The sequence below is a fragment of the Chiloscyllium punctatum genome, chromosome 32 (assembly GCF_047496795.1).
Source record: "Chiloscyllium punctatum isolate Juve2018m chromosome 32, sChiPun1.3, whole genome shotgun sequence".
NCBI lineage: Eukaryota > Metazoa > Chordata > Chondrichthyes > Orectolobiformes > Hemiscylliidae > Chiloscyllium > Chiloscyllium punctatum.
This window is the reverse complement of record NC_092770.1, coordinates 5,245,444-5,265,523: the sequence shown is the minus strand read 5'-3', so window position 1 is coordinate 5,265,523 and position 20,080 is coordinate 5,245,444.

Here is a 20,080-nt window from a genome sequence, read left to right as displayed (position 1 = left end):
CAGCTTGGATCTTCAAAGGATACATTCCAACGCACCTGTCATGGTACAGAGACATTCACCTCAATGGGTAATAAATCTAGGAGAGGCTCAGGATCATAGTCACACAGCGCTGGCATAGGGTCACAGCTAAAGGAAGAAGAAAACCACAAAATCATAAAACCATAAGAAATAGGAATCGGAGTAGGCAATTTGGTCCCTTGAGCCTGTTCTACCATTCAATAGGATCTGACATTTCTCATATCCATTTTCCTCTCCTTTTCCCACATCCCTTGATTCCCCTTCTGATCAAAAATCTATCTATCTCAGCCTTAAATATAGACAAGGACTCTGCATCCCCACCCACCCACTGGTCTCTATAGCAAAGAGTCTCAGTCCTTTGAAAGAAGAAATTCCTTCCCAGTTCGGTCTTAAATTGGCGCCCCTTTATTCTGAGACTCGGCCCTCTGGTCCAAAACTCTCCCATGAGAGGGAACATTCTTTCAGCTTTTATCCTGTCAAGCATGTTAAGAATCCTGTTTTTTAAAAAAAATCATCACCTCTCATTCTTCTAAACTCTAGGGAACTGAATCCCAACTTGTTTGACCATTGATCATACGATATACCCTCCAACCAGGAATCATTCTCGTGAACCTTCTTTGAACTACCTCCATTTAAATGATGTCTTTCCATAAATAATGGGACCATAACCACTCATAATACACTAAATGTGATCTCACCATCACCTTTTATAACTGCAGTAAGACTTCCCTACCCAGATACTCCAATCCCCATGAAGGAAGAACCAATATTCCATCAGTTTTCCTGATTACATCATGTAGCTGTGTGCTGGCTTTCTGTATTTTGTGCACAAGTGCCCCAGGTCCCTTAATGTTGCAGCTTTCTGAAGTTTTTCTCCATTTAAATAACATTTGTTCTTTTGTTCTCCCTTCCAAAATGAACAACTTCATCTACTGGATTCCCTTGATCCACATTGGTTGAGTTTTCTTCAAAAATCTTTTTTGGCCTCCTTTGCTAGATTCTGAATTCATTCCACTCTTCAAGACACACCAGAGATACTCTTCCAATTCTTTTCTTCCAGGATGTAATTGGAGGAGATTGAGCCTTTATGACAACAGGTTGGAATCCTTTAGACTCAAGGGGACACCTGCCAAACTAGTTAGAGGCAAGGCAGCTAAGCATTCATCAGGCTTCCACAAACTTAACTATAGCTGCTGAGATGGTACGACATTGTGGTGAAAGGAATAGAAAGATTAAAGAATATTGAAGTCACTTTAGTTGAACAGCTGTAAACCTTCTATACAACACCACACCGGAAACAAATATTACATTTTCATATATATTCCTTTGGTCTCATTCAACTCTTAAGACTTCTAACCATTAATGGTTTCATTGTAGACTACGTTGAACATGGAACATAGAATAATACAGCACAGAATAGGCCCTTTGGCCCTCGATATTGCGCTGACCTGTGAACTCATCTAACCCCATCCCCTGACACTATCCCATCATCATCCATATGCTTATCTAAGGACTGTTTAAATGCTCCTAATGTGGCTGATTTAACTACATTGGCAGGTGAGGCATTCCATGCCCTCACCACTCTCTGAGTAAAGAATCTGCCTCTGACATCTGTCTTAAGTCTATCACCCCTCAATTTGCAGCTATGCCCCATCGTGCAAGCCAAGATCATCATCCTAGGAAGAAGACTCTCATTGTCCATACTATCTAATCCTCTGATCATCTTGTATGTCTCTATTGAATCCCCTCTTAGCCTTCTTCTCTCCAGTGAGAACAGACCCAAGTCCCTCAGTCTTTCTTCATAAAACCTTCCCTCCAGAACAGGCCACATCCTGCTAAATGTTCACTGCACCTTTTTCAATGCTTCACATCCTTCCTGTAATGGGCCGACCAGAACTGTACATAATATTCCAAGTGAGGCCGCACTAGCATTTTGTACTGTTGCAGCAAGACATCACGGCTCAGGAACTCAATCCCTCTACCAATAAAACCTAACACACCATATGCCTTCTTAACCCCACTATCAACCTGAGTGGCAACTTTCAGGGATCTATGTACATGGACACCAAGATCCCGCTGCACATCCACACTGCCAAAAATCTTTCCATTGATCCTGTGTTCTGCCTTCTTGTTACTCTTCCCAAAGGTGAATCACCTCACATTTATCTGCATTGAACTCCATTTGCCACCACTCAGCCCAACTCTGCAGTTTATCCAGGTCCCCCTGCAACCTGCAACATTCTTCCACACTGTCCACCACTCTACCAACTTTAGTGTCATCTGCAAACTTACTAACCCATCCACCTATGCCTGCGTCCAAGTCATTTATAAAAATGACAAACAGCAATGGGCCCAAAACAGATCCTTGTGGCACACCACTAGTAACCAGACTCCAGGCTGAATATTTTCCATCAACCATTACTCACTGCCTCTTACAGAAATCCAGTCTCTAATCCAAACTGCTAAATCATCCGCAATCCCATGCCTCTGCATTTTCTCCAAAAGCCTACCATGTGGAACCTTATCAAAGGCTTTACTGAAGTCCATGTACACCACGTCAACTGCCCTACCCTCATCCACATGCTTGGTCATCTTCTTAAAAAACTCAATGTGATTGGTGAGACACGACCTGTCCCTGATGAAACCATGTTGACTATCTCCAATCAAATTGTTGCTTGCTCAATGGTTATAAATCCTATCTCTTATAATCCTTTCCAAACCTTTTCCTACAACAGATGTGAGGCTCACTGGTCTATAATTACCTGGGTCATCTCTACTGCCCTTCTTGAATAAGGGCACAATATTTGCAATCTTTCAGTCTTCCGGTACTAAACCTGTAGACAATGACAACTCAAAGATCAAGGCCAAAGGCTCTGCCAACTCCTCCCTAGCTTCCAAGAGAATTCTTGGGTAAATCCCATCTGGCCCCGGGGACTCATCTACTTAGAGTTGATAGAATTAGAATTGATAACACCTCCTCCTTGCTAACCTCAATCTTTTCTAGTCTAATAAGCCCTATCTCAGTCTTCTCCATGAAAAATTCTCCTTTTGCTGATTGAAAACAGAGAAGAAATATTTGTTTAGCACCTCTGCAATCTCCACAGGGTCCATTCACAACTTTCTACTTCTGTCTTTGACTGGTCCTAATCCTACTCTAGTCATCCTTTTATTTCTCACATATCTATTGAAAGCTTTAGGGTTCTCCTTTATTCTACCTGCTAAAGACTGCTCACATTCCTCTCCTTGCTCTTCTTAACTCTGTCCTCAAATTCTTCCTAGCTAATCTGTGACTCTCCATCGCCTCATCTGAACCATCTTGTCTCAACATCACATCAGCCACCTTCTTCCGTTTAACAAGAAACACAACTTCTTTCGTAAACCACTGTCCCCTTCCCTTATCACTTCCTTCCTACTTGACAGGGACATACTTACCAAGATTAGAGTGGCGCTGGAAATGCACAGCAGGTCAGGCAGTGTCCAAGGAGCAGGAAAACTGACATTTTGGGCAGGAGTCCTTCTTGAGGAAAGATGCTGGAAGCCTTTGGGGTGGAGAAATAAATGGGAGGGGGTTGGATCTGAGGAGAAGGTAGCTGGGAGTGAAATAGATGGATGGAGGAAGGGGTAAAGGTGATAGATTGGAGAGGAGGGTGGAGTGGATAGGTGGGAAGGAAGAATGACAGGTGGGACAGGTCATGAGGACAGTGCTGAGCTGGAAGTTTGGAACTGGGGTAAGGTGGGAGGAGGGGAAATGAGGAAACTGGTGAAGTCCACATTGATGCCCTGGGTTTGAAGGGTTCTGAGGTGGAAGATGAGGCATTCTTCTTCCAGGCTTCGGGTGGTGAGGGAGTGGCAGTGAAAAAGGCCAAGGACCTGCATGTCTCTATCAAGGACATGCAATATCTGTTCTTTAAACCAGCTCCACATTTCGATTGTCCCCATCCCCTGCATTTTGCTACCCCATTCTATGCATCCTAAATCTTGCCTAATCACATTATTATTGCCCTTCCACTATCTATAACTCTTGCCCTGTGGCAAATACCTATCCTTTTCCATCACTAAACTAAACATCACTGAATTATGGTCACTGTCTCCAAAGTGCTCACCTACAACTAAATCAAGCACCTGGCCTGGTTGATTACCAAGCACCAGATCCAGTGTGGCCTCCCCTCTTGTCGGCCCTTCGACATACTGTGTCAGGAAACCCTCCTGCACACATTGGACAAAAACTGATCCATTGATATACTAGAGTTATAGCATTTCCAGTCAATGCTGGGGAAGTTAAAGTCTCCCATAATGACCACCCTGCTCCTTTCACTCCTACCCAGAATTGTTTTGCCAATCCTCTCCTCCACATCCCTGGAACTTTGCAGAGGCCTATAAAAAAACTCCCAGCAGTGTGACCTCTCCCCTCCTGTTTCTAACCTCAGCCCATACTACTTTAGTAGGTGAGTCGTCGTCAAAAGTTCTTTCAGCCATCATTATACTGTCATTGACTAACAAAGCCACACCTCCCCCTCTTTTACCACCTTCCCTGATCTTAATGAAAGATCTAAACCCTGGAACCTGCAACATCCATTCCTGACCCTGCTCAATCCATATCTCTGAAATGGCCACAAAATTGAATCCCCAGGTATCTATCCATGCTACAAGCTTATTTCAGATACTCCTGGTGTTGAAGTACACACACTTCAAACCAGCTTGCTGTTTGCCAGCATGCTCCCGTGACCATAAACTCTTGTCCATGTTCTCCTTACTCACATCCTCCTGTGCACTGGAACTACACCACAGGTTCCCATCCCATCCATTGAAGGGCTATGGCAATCCTACGCACTCACATGCACAGGCAAAGAACTCCAAGGTTCTCATTCACAGTAGTGTACTGGGAAAATCCTGAATTCTGAAAGTGGCAATGTAAGCTATGGTTGTGCTTTAGGAGTCAATCAGCATAGTGTAAGCCCGATTCATTTTGTTTTGATATGTGAATGGCTGTTCAACTAAGTTTTGTGTCAACCATTTACAGCCTCCATGTCAGCCCAAATCATCCATATTAATGATTTAATCAGCAACTTGAAGTGAAGTTTATTTATACAATGAGAGAAAAAATAATGTACAATGTGTGACAACACAGTATTAGAATGTTTGCCAAGTTATAAAACAAGCATTCCGTTGAGGGCAGTAACATTTCAGCTTCTTAATTGCATTTAAACTGTAGGTGTCCACAAATCATCTTGCAAAATTATCCATTCTCAATCTAGCTGATATCAGTGATTGCAGACCTGTTTATCTCTTCTCACTATTACCTGGCTTTCTTACAATCCTCATCATCAGCATTAGCTCCCTCAGTCTGCCCATCAGACTTCCCTTCTTCCTTATCTAAGCATGACTGTTCCAAAGCCAGGGAACTATAGACCGGTGAGCCTGACCTCGGTGGTCGGTAAGTTGGAGGGAATCCTGAGGGACAGGATGTACATGTATTTGGAAAGGCAAGGACTGATTAGGGATAGTCAACATGGCTTTGTGCGTGGGAAATCATGTCTCACAAACTTGATTGAGTTTTTTGAGGAAGTAACAAAGAAGATTGATGAGGGCAGAACAGTAGATGTGATCTATATGGACCTCAGTAAGGCATTCCACAAGGTTCCCCATGGGAGACTGATGAGCAAGGTTAGATCTCATGGAACACAGGGACAAAAAGACATTTGGATACAAAACTGGCTCAAATGTAGAAGACAGAGGGTGTTGGTGGAGGGGTGTTTTTCAGACTGGAGGCCTGTGACCAGTGGAGTGCCATAAGGATCAGTGCTGGGTCCTCTACTTTTTGTCATTTACATAAATGATTTGGATGCAAGCATAAGAGGTATAGTTAGTAGGTTTGCAGATGACACCAAAATTGGAGGTGTAGTGGACAGCGAAGAGGGTTACCTCAGATTACAACAGAATCTTGACCAGATGGGCCAATGGGCTGAGAAGTGGCAGATGGAGTTTAATTCAGATAAATGCGAGGTGCTGCATTTTGGGAAAGCAAACTTTAGCAGGACTTATATACTTAACGGTAAGGTCCGAGGGAGTGTTGCTGAACAAAAAAACCTTGGAGTGCAGGTTCATAGCTCCTTGAAAGTGGAGTCGCAGGTAGATAGGATAGTGAAGAAGGCGTTTGGTATGCTTTCCTTTATTGGTCAGAGTACTGAGTACAGGAGTTGGGAGATCGTATTGCAGCTGTACAGGACATTGGTTAGGCCACTGTTGGAATATTGCATGCACTTCTGGTCTCCTTCCTATCGGAAAGCTGTTGTGAAACTTGAAAGGGTTCAGAAAAGATTTCCAAGGATGTTGCCAGGGTTAGAGGATTTGAGCTATAGGGAGAGGCTGAACAGGCTGGGGCTGTTTTCCCTTGAGCGTCGGAGGCTGAGTGGTGACCTTACAGAGGTTTACAAAATTATGAGGGGCATGGATAGGGTAAATAGACAAAGTCTTTTCCCTGGGGTTGGGGAGTCCAGAACTAGAGGGCATAAGTTTAGGGTGAGAGGGGAAAGATATAAAAGGGACCTAAGGGGCAACTTTTTCACACAGAGGGTAGTACATGTATGGAATGAGCTGCCAAAGGAAGTAGTGGAGCTGGTACAATTGCAACATTTAAGAGGCATTTGGATGGGTATATGAATAGGAAGTGTTTGGAGGGATATGGACCGGGTGCTGGCATGTGGGACTAAATTGAGTTGGGATATCTGGTCGGCAAGGACAAGTTGGACCGAAGGGTTTGTTTCCATGCTGTACATCTCTATGACCTCTATGACTCTATCTCCCATTCTTCTAACATCTCACCCATGGTTGGTCTAGATTGTGCATTACGCAGCAAATGATGGAAACCGTGTTCAGCAAGTGCTGGAGTGCTCAGAACAATCAAAGTAATGGAAGATTGATTGTTGATTATTGGTAGTCCAAATGGATGTGTGTGTCTCATTGTAGGGCTGTTCACCTGCAGTCTAAGGATTTCACACTGAGGTCATTAGCCACCCATTCTAGGATTATCACTTTCACTGGCTCTTTTCTTCCCTGATGCAGCTACATGCAAAACATATGTGCTCTATATCTTAACATTTCTCTGTCGACATTGCCCAAGTACAGGTCGATCTGCTATAACACACATTTCGTTAACACAAATTCACTTTGATGAGATTGATGAATTGGGACTTTATTTCTAAAGCGCAATCTTTTAAAACGCATGTTGGCTGAAATGTGATCACACCACTAAAATTTCAGGTGCTGTTTCTAAAGTGCGATTTTTCTATAATGCAGGGTTGCACAAAAACACAACCATTGTGTTAGAGAAGAACTACCTGTAACACAATGTGAGTCTACCTGCTCATCATTATTCCCTGGGAAGCAGCTAAGCAGCCAGCAGTCATTGGAAGGATCTAGCCAGCAAAATAGCTTCATTGCCATGTCATTAACTTTCATATGCAGGGCCTTGGGATTGGCTCTGCAGGGCTGATTGTGTATTAACTCCTGCCTTCCCATGCCCAAACACAGCCAATAGCACTGCTGGTAAATCTTAGATTCCTTTCTTTTGAAAGGTTTATGATTGCCAGAATATGAGAGCTGTTTGTAGTTTTAACACCTTATGTGCCTTTAATGTCTGGTTTATCTTTAATGCGAAGTTATTAAAATAATGCTTTTACAATCTGTTTTTCTCAGTTTATATTTTGATTGCTTCTTTTCGGTTTGTGCTCACCTTGACTCACCACGTGCAAATTGTTCTGGAACCCCTCCCCCCTTTTGGAACATTACCACACTCCTCCTTTGGGAATAGAGTTTTGGTAAGATGTTGATGATGCACTTTGCTTTCGGTTATTTCCCCCACCCTGTCGCTGCTCCCCCTTTGGAGTACAATTTCATCCCCACCACTGAGGATCGCCAAGTTATTTGCCTTTTCTTTCCATTTTCATGCATTAATCTCCTTTTCAATGGTCCTTTTTGTTATTCCCCTCAATATTTCTGCTCTTACCTCGATATTCCCCGTTCCATTGAGCTACTTAACCTTATCCTTACACCTCCCGTTAATTAGGTGTACGGCTTTCCTTTCCTTTGTACCCAGCATGCCTTTAGGAACCATTTTTATTTATGCCCTTTTCAGATTTCACCTCCTTTAGATTAATACTTCATTTAACTCCCACTTTTAAGTTAGGTTTTGTTCTAATGAACCACTGTGACTGCTTTGATTAGACAGGCTAGTGGTTCCAATCAGCCTTTTTTATAACATTGTAATCATTCTACTGCAGTAAGCCTGACAGCTTATAAATGTGACATCTTATGAGCTGCAGAGTGTGAATAGCTTTCACCCCTAACACGGGAGTGTTTTAAAAATGAAATAAGCCTGACTGTGTATAAATATGTCATCTCATCAGCAGCTGAACATTAAAAGGCTTCAGCCCTAATACTCGTTGCTCTGCTGCCCTGGGTCCAGCAGCAACCTTATCATCAGCATTAGCAATGAAATGGCTTGATTCTGAAGGAGCCAAGTTGCCGATTAATGGTTTACTCACTGGATGTAGGAGGAAGCTGTCAGATGTTCATACCATGCAGATGGCCAAGTTTATTAACACGTGTTTCCTGCTGTTGAGAACAAAATTGTACTTATCAAGGTAATTCTTAGTAACCATTTGTGACAGTCCAATGAATGTAATATAGGTTCATAACTAAGAATGTCAGGAAAGCTGACCTGTCTGGCAAGTTCTGGGAACTTAATACCATAAGTTTACCAGAGTTGAGACACAGAAATTTTGCTTCCCACCCAATTTAGTTCTGCCACTCACCCTTCTGAAATGGACGGTGAGCCCAAAACATGCTGCCCACTGATTGTCTGAATCAAACTCAGACATCCTGTGAATACAGAGAGGGATACTGCTGTGTGAAAATTCAGCTGTTGCTGTGAAGAAGGAATGCTGGACAGAATGAAGTCCCTACTTGAAGAGCTGGGCCTTATTGAAATTTAAAACTCAAAAGGTCACCAGTGTCTTGCTGCTGAAATTCCATCCATGTATGCTTAAAAAAATTGAGAGAAAGGACTTCTGAAAATAATACCTTGAAGGACATAGTCCAGTGTGGGAGGAAGAAGAGAGCCTTTTAATATGCTGGGAAGAATTTGGGATTTAAAAAAACAGGACTTGAGAACGCGGTGGCCACTAACACAGGTGATGTCTTTAAAGGAAAGTGGGCACCACAAGGTCTGGAGTGCTTTATTTCCCTCTCCAATCCATTTTGAATTAAACCCGTCCCACTGTCTCCACTTCACCCTCACTTTTGATGCTAAATCAGAAATTGCTGGAAGTTAGGCAGAATCTGCGGAGAGAAGGTAGCGTTAATATTCGGGTCAGTGTGTTTATTGATGGAGTCTGTGAATGAGTGCCATGCTTCTAGAAATTTTCTGGCTGTCTTCTGTTTGGCTTGTCTTATTATTGTTGTGTTTTCTCAGTTGAATTTGTGGTCCTTGTTGTCTCTACATATAGCTAATAGGGATAGCTAGTTATGGCGTTTCGTGGCTAATTGGTGTTCATGAGTGCAGATCACTAGTTGTCAGCTTTTTGTCCTATACAGTATCGTGTTTCATGCAGTCCCTGCATGAAATCTTGTACACCACATTTGTCCTGCACATGACAGGTATTGGGTCACAAATTCAACTGGGATGACACAAGATAATAAGACAAAGGACAGCCAGAGAATTTCTAAAAGCATGGCACTCATCCGCAGACTCCATCAGTAAACACATTTACCTAAACCCAATATACTGTCCACTGCAATGAACAACTGGAACTGGCAACCAGAAGCAGTGGAAACAAAATCAAATAAATTCCACCCGACCCAGTACAGCAGTGTTTCACAGGAGGCTCCACAATACTGAGGATGTCACCGAGAAAGGGGGTGAAACATCTGCAAACCAACTTCTCAGCTCGGCGAACATACTCACAACAACTACAACCTGCACCCGAGCTGCAAATCTTTACAATAACCTTGAATGATCAGTTGTGTGTCAGACTGTTTCTGGGCAAAAGAAGAACACAGGACTACATTAGATTCTCAACAGTGTGGAAACAGGCCCTTCAGCCCAAAACGTCCACACCACCCCTCTGAAGAGAAACCCATCCAAACCCATTCCCCCACCATATATTTACCCCCGACTAAGACAGTGGGCAATTCACCTGCCCTGCACGTTTTTGGATTGTTGAAGGAAACCGGAGCACCTGGAGGAAACCCACGCAGACACAGGGAGAATGTGCAAACTCCACACAGGCAGGCAGGAATCAAACCCAGGACCCTGGTGCTGTGAGGCAGCAGTGCTACCCACTGAGCCACTGTGCTGCCCACTGAGAATATGCCATAATTTATAAATGAAGTATGAGTTTTTTGGTCATATTAAGAAACTAATATCTGTTTTGTCATTTAGAGTGTATGCTAGCTGACTTAATAATCTTTAGTTAATATTAAATCTTAAATCTTGAAACTCTCGTGTAATTCCTTGAAGTCAGTTACTGAGAATTCAAATATCTTCCTAAAGTTATCAGTCCGTATGGTAATTGCAATGCAAGGATAAAAGGAGATCCATAGCATCATTCAGCACACAATATTTTCAACCCTGCCAATTACTGCCCCACCAATCTACTCTCAATCAAATAAAGGGATGGAAGATATCACCAACAATGCTATCACACAATACCTGTTCATCAATAACTTACTCAGTGATGCCCAGTTTGGGTTCCGCCAGGGCCACTTAACTTCTAACCTCATTACAGCCTTGGTCCAAACATGAACAAAAGAGTTGAATTCCAGAGCTGAAGTGAGAGTGACAGCCCTTCACATCAAGGCTGAAGTTGACAGAGTGTGCCACCAAGGAGCCCCTGCAAAAATGGAATCAATGTGTGTAAGGGGACAACCTCTCCATTAGTTAGAGTCACACTTGACACACAGGAAGATTATTGTGATTGTTGGAAGTCAGTCGTCTCAGCTCCAGGACATCTTTACAGGAGTTCTGTAGGGTAGTGTTCTAGGCCCAACCACCTTCAGCTGCTTCATCAATGACCATCCCTCCATTTTAAGATCAGAAGTGGGCATGTTTGCCAAAGTTTGTACAACATTCAGCTCCAAACTCCACTCCTCAGATACTGAAATGGTCCATGTTCAAATGCAACAAGAGCTCGACAATATCTAGGCTTGGGCTGACAAATGGCAAGAAACATTTGTACCACACAAATGCCAGGCTATGACCATCACCAATAAGAGACAATCTAACCACTACTCCTTGACATTCAATGGTGTTACCATCACTGAATTACCCACACTCAACATCCTGGGGGTTATTACTGACAAGGAACACAACTGGACTCACCACTCAAATACAGTGGCTTCGACAGTGGGTCAGAGGCTAGGAATACTGTGGCAAGTAACTCACCTCCTGACTCTTCAAAGCTTGTCCACCATCTACAAGCCACAAGTCAGGAAGGTGATGGAGTATTCTCCACTTACCTGGCTGAATGCAGCTCCAAAAGCACACAAGAAGCTTAACATTATCTATGACAAACCAGCCCGCTTGATAGGCACTACATCCACAAGCATCCACTCCATCCACTACTGGTGCTCAGTATCAACAGTGTGTACTATCTACAAGATGAACTGCAGAAATTCACCAAAGATCCTCAGACAGCACCTTCCAAATCCACGACCACTTCCATCTAGAAGGTCAAGAGCACTACCACCTTCAAATTCCTCTCCAAGCCACTTACCATCCTGACTTGGAAATATATCACCATTCCCACACTGTCACTGTGTCAGAATCCTGGAATTCCCTTCCTAATGGCATTATGGATCAACCCACAGCAGGTGGACTGTAGTGGTTCAAGACAGCAACTCACCACCACCTTCTCAAGGGAACCCAGGGACAGGAAGTAAATGTTGGCTAGCCAGCAATACCCACATCCCACAAAATAAATAAGAAAAAAAAATTCCTGTGCTGAGTTTGTTTTATGTGGGAAACTCAAAGGTAAATGCAGGTAATGTATAAACACTGCTGCCTGCAGATTCCCCTGCAAGTCACATAACATCCTGCCTTGGAACTATTTTGTTGTTCCTTTATTGGGTCAAAATCCTCAATCTTGCAATTATGTGAATGTGCCTGCACCACATGAACTTTCATGGTGCAAGAGACAGCTCACCATCATCATCTTGAAAATTTGGGATGGGTAATAAATATTGGAAACAAATACAGAAATTGCTGAAAAAAACTCAGCAGGTCTGGCAGCATCTGTGAAGAGAAATCAGAGTTAACCTTTCCAGTCTGGTGACCCTTCCTCAGGAACTGATGGTAGCTAGGAAAATGTCAGTTTTTATTCAGAAGATAGCATGGGGGGAGGGGGTAAGGAGTAAATGATAGGTGGGGATAGAGCTCAAAGAGAGAGAAGAACAGTTGGACAGATAAAAGAGTGGATAACGATCTGGCTAGGAGGGCGAATAGCTGTTAATGGAGACTATTAGTGCCCAACAATGGGTTGTGTGTATTAGCAGACTATGCGATAACAAGGCCTGGTGTGTGGGGGTGTAGGCGAGGACATAGGAGAGTTCATGCCCTCAGGCAGTGGGTCCTGGGCAGAGACCAGCGTGGGGCAGGCAGTCCTGGGACTTAGCTTGGAGCCGCTGAGGGCTGGTACAGAGTGGTCTGGGGTTTGGAGCAAATCGGGGATGACTATTGGACTGGGATCTGGCATGGGCAGTCAGACCACGAGATGAGCTGCTACACTGTAATATCTATTTAAAATTTCCTACCTTGCTGCAATGCCATCAGGCAGTGGGTCCTGGGCAGGGCTTATACCCAAAACATCGATTCTCCTGCTCCTGGATGCTGCCTGACCTGCTGCACTTTTCCAGCAACACATTTTTCAGCTACCTTGCTGTAATGCCAACCCTTTAGTAATGTCCTATTTTTAAACTTATTTTTCAAATTGTACCCAGGTACTTGTAGTTAAAGTGGTGCTATAAGAAGACAACATTGTAAAAGCTTTCCTCTGTATTCCTACAATAGAATACACATGACAATAAAAGGATATTGGAAATTTTATTGCCTAAAACAGAGATACTGGCCAGGGAACAGGGTGGTGTGTTGAAGTGGCAGGTAACTGGAAGCTCAGGGACATTTTTACAAGCAGAGCATAGTTGTTCTGTGAAGCGGTCACCCAGTCTATGCTTCGTTTCCCCAATGTAGAGGAGACCACATTGTGAGCAGCGAATGTTGTAGACTAGATTGTGTGAAGTGCACGTAAAGCGCTGTTTCACCTGGAAGATATGTTTGGGCCCTTGGATACTAAGGAGGGAGGAGGTAAATGGGCAAGTGTAATACTTTCAGTGATTGCAGGAAAAGGTGGGGCTGTGGGAGATGTGCTGGGAGTGAAGGAAGAGTTGGCCAGGGTGTCGTGAAGGATACAGTCTCTGTGGAAGGTGGACAATGGAGGGGAGAGGAACATGTCTGGTGGTGGCATCTCGCTGGAGGTGGCAGAAAAGGTGGCTAATGATCCTTTGGATGTGGATGCTGGTGGGATGGTAGGTAAGGTAAGTAATAAATGTTGGCTTTGCTAGTGATGTCCATGTCCTATATTTAAGTAAAAGAAAAGGTGTTTGGTAAGCTTTCCTTTATTGGTCAGAACATTGAATATAAGAATTGGGCGGTCATGTTGTGGCTGTACAGACTTTTAGAATATTGTGTGCATTTCCGGTCTCCTTCCTATTGGAAGGATGTTGTGAAACTTGGAAGAGTTCAGAAAAGATTTACAAGGATGTTGCTAGGATTGGAGGATTTGAGCTATAGGGAGAGGCTGAATAGGCTGGGGCTGTTTTCACTGGACTGCCGGAGGCTGAGGGGTGATCTTATAGAGGTTTATAAAATCATGAGGGGCATGGATAGGATAAAAAGACAAGGTCTTTCCCCTGGGGTTGGGGAGTCCAGAATGAGAGGATATAGGTTTAGGGTGAGAGGGGAAAGATATAAAAGAGACCTAAGGGGCAACGTTTTAATGCAGAGGATGGTGCATGTGTGGAATGAGCTGCCAGATGAAATGGGGGAGGCTGGTGCAATTACAGCACTTAAAAGGCATCTGGATGTGTGTATGAATAGAAAGGGTTCCGAGGGATATGGGCCAGGTGCTGGTAAATGGCACTAGATTAGGTTAGCTTATCTGATCGGCATGGATGAGTTGCACCAAAGGGTCTATTTCATAGAACATAGAACATAGAACAATACAGCACAGAACAGGCCCTTCGGCCCACGATGTTGTGCCGAACTTCTATCCTAGATTAAGCACCCATCCATGTACCTATCCAAATGCCGCTTAAAGGTCGCCAATGAATCTGACTCTACCACTCCCACGGGCAGCGCATTCCATGCCCCCACCATCTCTGGGTAAAGAACCCACCCCTGACATCTCCCCTATACCTTCCACCCTTCACCTTAAATTTATGTCCCCTTGTAACACTCTGTTGTACCCGGGGAAAAAGTTTCTGACTGTCTACTCTATCTATTCCTCTGATCATCTTATAAACCTCTATCAAGTCACCCCTCATCCTTCGCCGTTCCAATGAGAAAAGGCCGAGAACTCTCAACCTATCCTCGTACGACCTACTCTCCATTCCAGGCAACATCCTGGTAAATCTTCTCTGCACCCTCTCCAAAGCTTCCACATCTTTCCTAAAGTGAGGCGACCAGAACTGCACACAGTACTCCAAATGTGGCCTAACCAAAGTCCTGTACAGCTGCAACATCACCTCACGACTCTTGAATTCAATCCCTCTGCTAATGAACAATAATACTCCATAGGCCTTCTTACAAACTCTATCCACCTGAGTGGCAACCTTCAAAGATCTATGTACATAGACCCCAAGATCCCTCTGTTCCTCCACCTGACCAAGAACCCTACCATTAACCCTGTATTCCGCATTCTTATTTGTTCTTCCAAAATGGACAACCTCACACTTGGCAGGGTTGAACTCCATCTGCCACTCCTCAGCCCAGCTCTGCATCATATCTAAGTCCCTCTGCAGCCGACAACAGCCCTCCTCACTGTCCACAACTCCACCTATCTTTGTATCATCTGCAAATTTACTGACCCACCCTTTGACTCCCTCATCTAAGTCATTAATAAAAATTACAAACAGCAGAGGACCCAGGACTGATCCCTGCGGAACTCCACTTGTAACTGGACTCCATGCTGAATATTTACCATCTACCACCACTCTCTGACTTCGACTGGTTAGCCAGTTTTCTACCCAATTGGCCAAATTTCCCTCTATCCCATGCCTCCTGACTTTCCGCATAAGCCTACCATGGGGAACCTTATCAAATGCCTTACTAAATTCCATGTACACTACATCCACTGCTCTACCCTCATCCACATGCTTGGTCACCTCCTCGAAGAATTCAATAAGACTTGTAAGGCAAGACCTACCCTTCACAAATCCGTGCTGGCTGTCCCTAATCAAGCAGTGTCTTTCCAGATACTCGTAAATCCTATCCCTCAGTACCCTTTCCATTACTTTGCCTACCACAGAAGTAAGACATCTCTATGACTCCATGGTTATAAATACATTGTATCATTTTCAAAGAAAAGAAACAGAGTTGTGCAGTTTGGGTCATATTCCTCCAAATGAAAGATTTATAAAGGAGTTCAAAGCAACTTTATGACACGAAAGGCATTTGACATTTTGAAGAGTTGTAGTATGCACTGCAGATTTGGAAACCATCTCCCAACTGTTTTCTCCAGGAAAGCCAAAAGCTATCACAGTGACTACAGGTCTCAAGCAGCTGAGAATTTCCCTTCTCGAAGCTGATGTAAGCTATTTAAATCAATTAAGTGAAACATGTGGGTAATATTCAACTGAGATAAAGTAAGGTGCTTTTGAAAATCTGGCAACAAAAAACCCATTTTCTTCTACTTTCAAATAAACAGTTTCCCTAATGCTAAGCTGTTACTACAAAGCCTGTGTTTGTATTATTTTTCTTAGAACATTTATAAAACTCTCCTTAAAGCAGGTTTATTAAAAATGAAAATAATTTTTTTTTTAAGTAACTAAATTTAGTGCAATTGGTCTAAAATTCAGCACAGTACAAAAATGTTTTACATTTCAACCATATACTTTATTTGGAAAATTACATCATCAATTATAATATATGAATATGCAGCAAAGAAAGTGTAACTTTGTGATCTAAACTGGTAAATACTTTCAACATTATAGAACATGTGCAATAAATCTCAATAATGCATTAGCCTCCAAAAGAAAAAGAACCATTCCATATTTTGTCTGTTTTTGTAAAATGGGTACTTCAGATGAAATTGCAGTCAAGCACTATGTCTTTGGTTTCAAAGTTACAAGCTTTTTTTCCTGAATAATAGCCGTCTGGTGGTAAAACTGCTTCAGCTCAGAAAAGATAAAAGGGACTTTGAAAAGGGGTTGGATATATTTGCTACTCTTATATTTTGGAAATCACCATTTTCCAAGAATGATCAGTTTCTCAGGTCTTTCTCCAGTGCTGTCAATAGTAGCTTTTAAAAAAGTAATTGGTTAGTTTTCACGCTGTTTGTAATACCTTGCTGTGTGCAAGCTGACGGCTGCATTTCCTCACATTACTACTGTGGCTACATTTCAAATGTACTTTATTGACAGTAAAGTGCTCTGAAACAATATGTCTTTCGTGCTTATCTAATTATATTAATGCAAAAAAAAAGACTTACAGACTGTGAATCCAAGGAAAGAAAAAACATTAAAATGCTGTTAATGCAAAGTTTCCAAAAAATATACGAATTGTGTAGATGAGTATCAAAAAGGTGCTAAGCAAAATCGTGAAATGTAACACTATTGCAATCCCATTTTATAAAGAATGTGCTGTTAAATTTGCTAAATGCAGCACAAGAGTCTTTCTCTATTGGGAATGAATATCATCTTCACTACTTGAGGGATTCAGATCTTCTAAGGCAGCGTGTCCATTTATTGTTTACTTTACTAATCTTTATTCCATTGAAATCATTAGAATAACATTTGGCTTTGCCCAATAATTATTCACAATTGACCTCATTAGATTACTCAAACAGCCAGGGTGAAAATCTACACAAAGTATTCTGATTTTGTAAAATTCCTTACTTTCAGCGGAAGCTGTCACAACTTTAGGCTGGGTTATATTTGGAGACTTTATCTGTGATGCACTTGGAAAAATAGATATGAAAGAATAAGTGAGTAGTCATGACCAACAGAAAACACTGAATCTTCTCCCAACTTGCTCCCATATTTCAAGTTGCTTTGAAGGTTAGCAGAAAATCAGGAACAAGAGTCAAAACGAAATCTTTATGTAGTCTTACTCAGGGTAGTATAAAGATAAAGACAGTTTATTACTCAAGCAGTTTATTACTCAATTGTGTTTTCCAGTTGATTTAAAGACTGATGAAAGCAATGACAGATTTAAAGGAGAGGAAGGCTTAGGGAGATAAGAGAGAATGTGACTACATACAAAAGTTTGGTCACCTGACTCACATTTTCTCATGTAGCTTGGTGTGATATTTTGTTTTGGAGTGCTCCTGTGAAACACCTTGAGATGCTTTATGATGTTAAAGACACTGCAAGTAGTATATTGTTCTTGTTTATAGTAACTGTCAGCTGTGAGCTGATCCCTGTTGGTATTTATGACCTCTTACAATTTCTTATTTAACCAAGCTTCTGTTCAAAGACTGTATTCAATTTACTCTGGTGACCAAGTTGTACCACAATTTCCAAATTTTATTTCAAACTGGGAAGGGTTATTACTAAATATACTGGCAAAATAACTAAGTAATCCAATGAATGTAAAGTTATTATGGTAAGTTATTGAATTTGTGCATTGATTTAACAGAATTTAAAAATCTTCTATCATTGCAGTACATGCAGTGTCGATACACTACCACTGTTTTCAGGGAGGGAGTTCCAAGGTCTTGATGAAGTGATAGTGAAGAAGCGGCAATGTAGTTCCAGCTCAGGATGGAACGTGCCTTTGAGAGGAACTTGGCGGTGTTCCCTTGTATCTTCTGCCCTTTAAACTTTGAAGTGCTAGAGGTCATGGGTTTAGAAGGTCCTGTCTCAAGAACTTTCGTGATTTGTTACAGTGTATCTTGTAGATGGTATCCACTAATGCCATTGTGCATCAGTGGTAGGGGAAGTGAATGATGAAGATGTTAGGTGAGGAGCCAGTTAAGCAAGCTGCTTTGTCCTTGATGATAATGAGCTTCTTGAGTGTTATTAGAGCTGGACCCATCCAGACAAGTATTCCATTGCAGTCCTTACTTGTGTTTTGATTGGCATTGGGAAGATGGAAGGTGAGTCACTCATCATTGAATTTCTAGCTTCTGACCTGGTCTTGAAGCTACACTATTTAAATGGCTCATCCAGATCAGTTTCTGGTCAATGGTCAGTGGTCACTCTCAAGGTGTTGATGGTGTGGAATTCAGTTATGGTAATGTCATTGAATATCAAGAAGTAATATTTGGAGATGGTCATTGGCTGGCATTTATGTGGTGCAAATGTTACTTACCACCTATTAACCAAAGTCTGGTGTTGCCTTCCTTTACTTGGGCTTGGACAACTTCAATATTTGAGGAGTCATGAAACGTGATTTATATTGTATTGTCATCAATAAACATCTCCATCTCTGACCCTATGGTGGAGGGAATGTCATTAGTAAACTTTGTTGGACCTTGTTCAATAACCTGAAGAGCTCCTGCAGCAAAAACCTGTGGCTGAATGATTGATCTCCACAAATCACACCCATATTCCTTTGTGCCAGTCATGACTCCCACCAACAGAGGGTTTTCCTTGATTCCCATTGCTTTCAGTTTTGTTTGGACCCCATAATGCCAACTGTCAAATGCTGCCTTGGTGTCAATAGTGTCCCCACACCATCCCCACACCATCTCTTCAGTTGATCTCTTTTGTCCGTGTTTGGACAATGAGTTCGGGAACTGCATCGGCCTGGTGAAATTCAAACTGAGCATCAGTGAGCAGGTTAATGTTGAGTAGCACAGTTTGACAGCACTGTCAATGACATGTCCCATCACTTTGCTCAAGGGTGAGAGTAGACTGATTAGGCCTCAAATGGTTGGGTTGAATTTGTCCTTTTTCTGGTGGTCAAGACACCCAAACAATTTTCTACATTGCTAGGTAGATATCACTATTATAACTGGTCCTAGAGAACAGCTTTAGTCCAATTGCCAGTATATTCTTAGCTCCTATAGCCTCTCCATTAATCAATGCCTTCAGCTGTTTCCTAATGCCAGGTGGAGTGAGTCAGATTGATACTGGGGATTCTGATTCTGATCTTCATAGATCAGGATTGTTCATCCAATCGACATCTCTGGCTGAAAATAGGTGAAAAAAACATCAGCCTTTTCTTTTGTAATGGTGCGTGTAGCAATCCCCTCGTCCACCACTGATAATGGTGATACTTATGGAGTCTCCTCCTGATAGTGTTTTAATTGTCCACTTTTATACATGTCTGGATATAGGAGGACTGCAAAGCTTAGAATTTATGAGTTTGTGGGATTGCTCATATTCATTTATTGCATGCTGCATAAATTAACAGTTTGATACCTAGTTTTTTAGTATGCATGCTCCTATAGTTCATTGAACCAGGAGTGATCAGCTGGCTTGGTGTTAACGATAGAGTAGGGGATATAGTTGATCATGAGGTTACAGCTTATAGTTGAATACAATTCTGTATTGTTGCTGATGGTCCCTAGTGCCTCATTTATGCCCAATAGTGAGTTGTTAGATCAGTTTAAAATCTCTTCCATTTAGCATGATGATACTAACATACAACAGGGTGACAGGATTTCTCAAGTTGAGGGTAGGACTTCACCTCTACAAGTACTGTGTGGTGATGATTCTCACTGATTCTGTCACAGACAGATGCATCTGCTACAAGTAGATTGGTGGGGTCAAGATCAAGTTTATTTTTCTATCTTGTTTGTTTGCTCACCACCTGCCACAGATGCAGTCTAGCAGCTATATC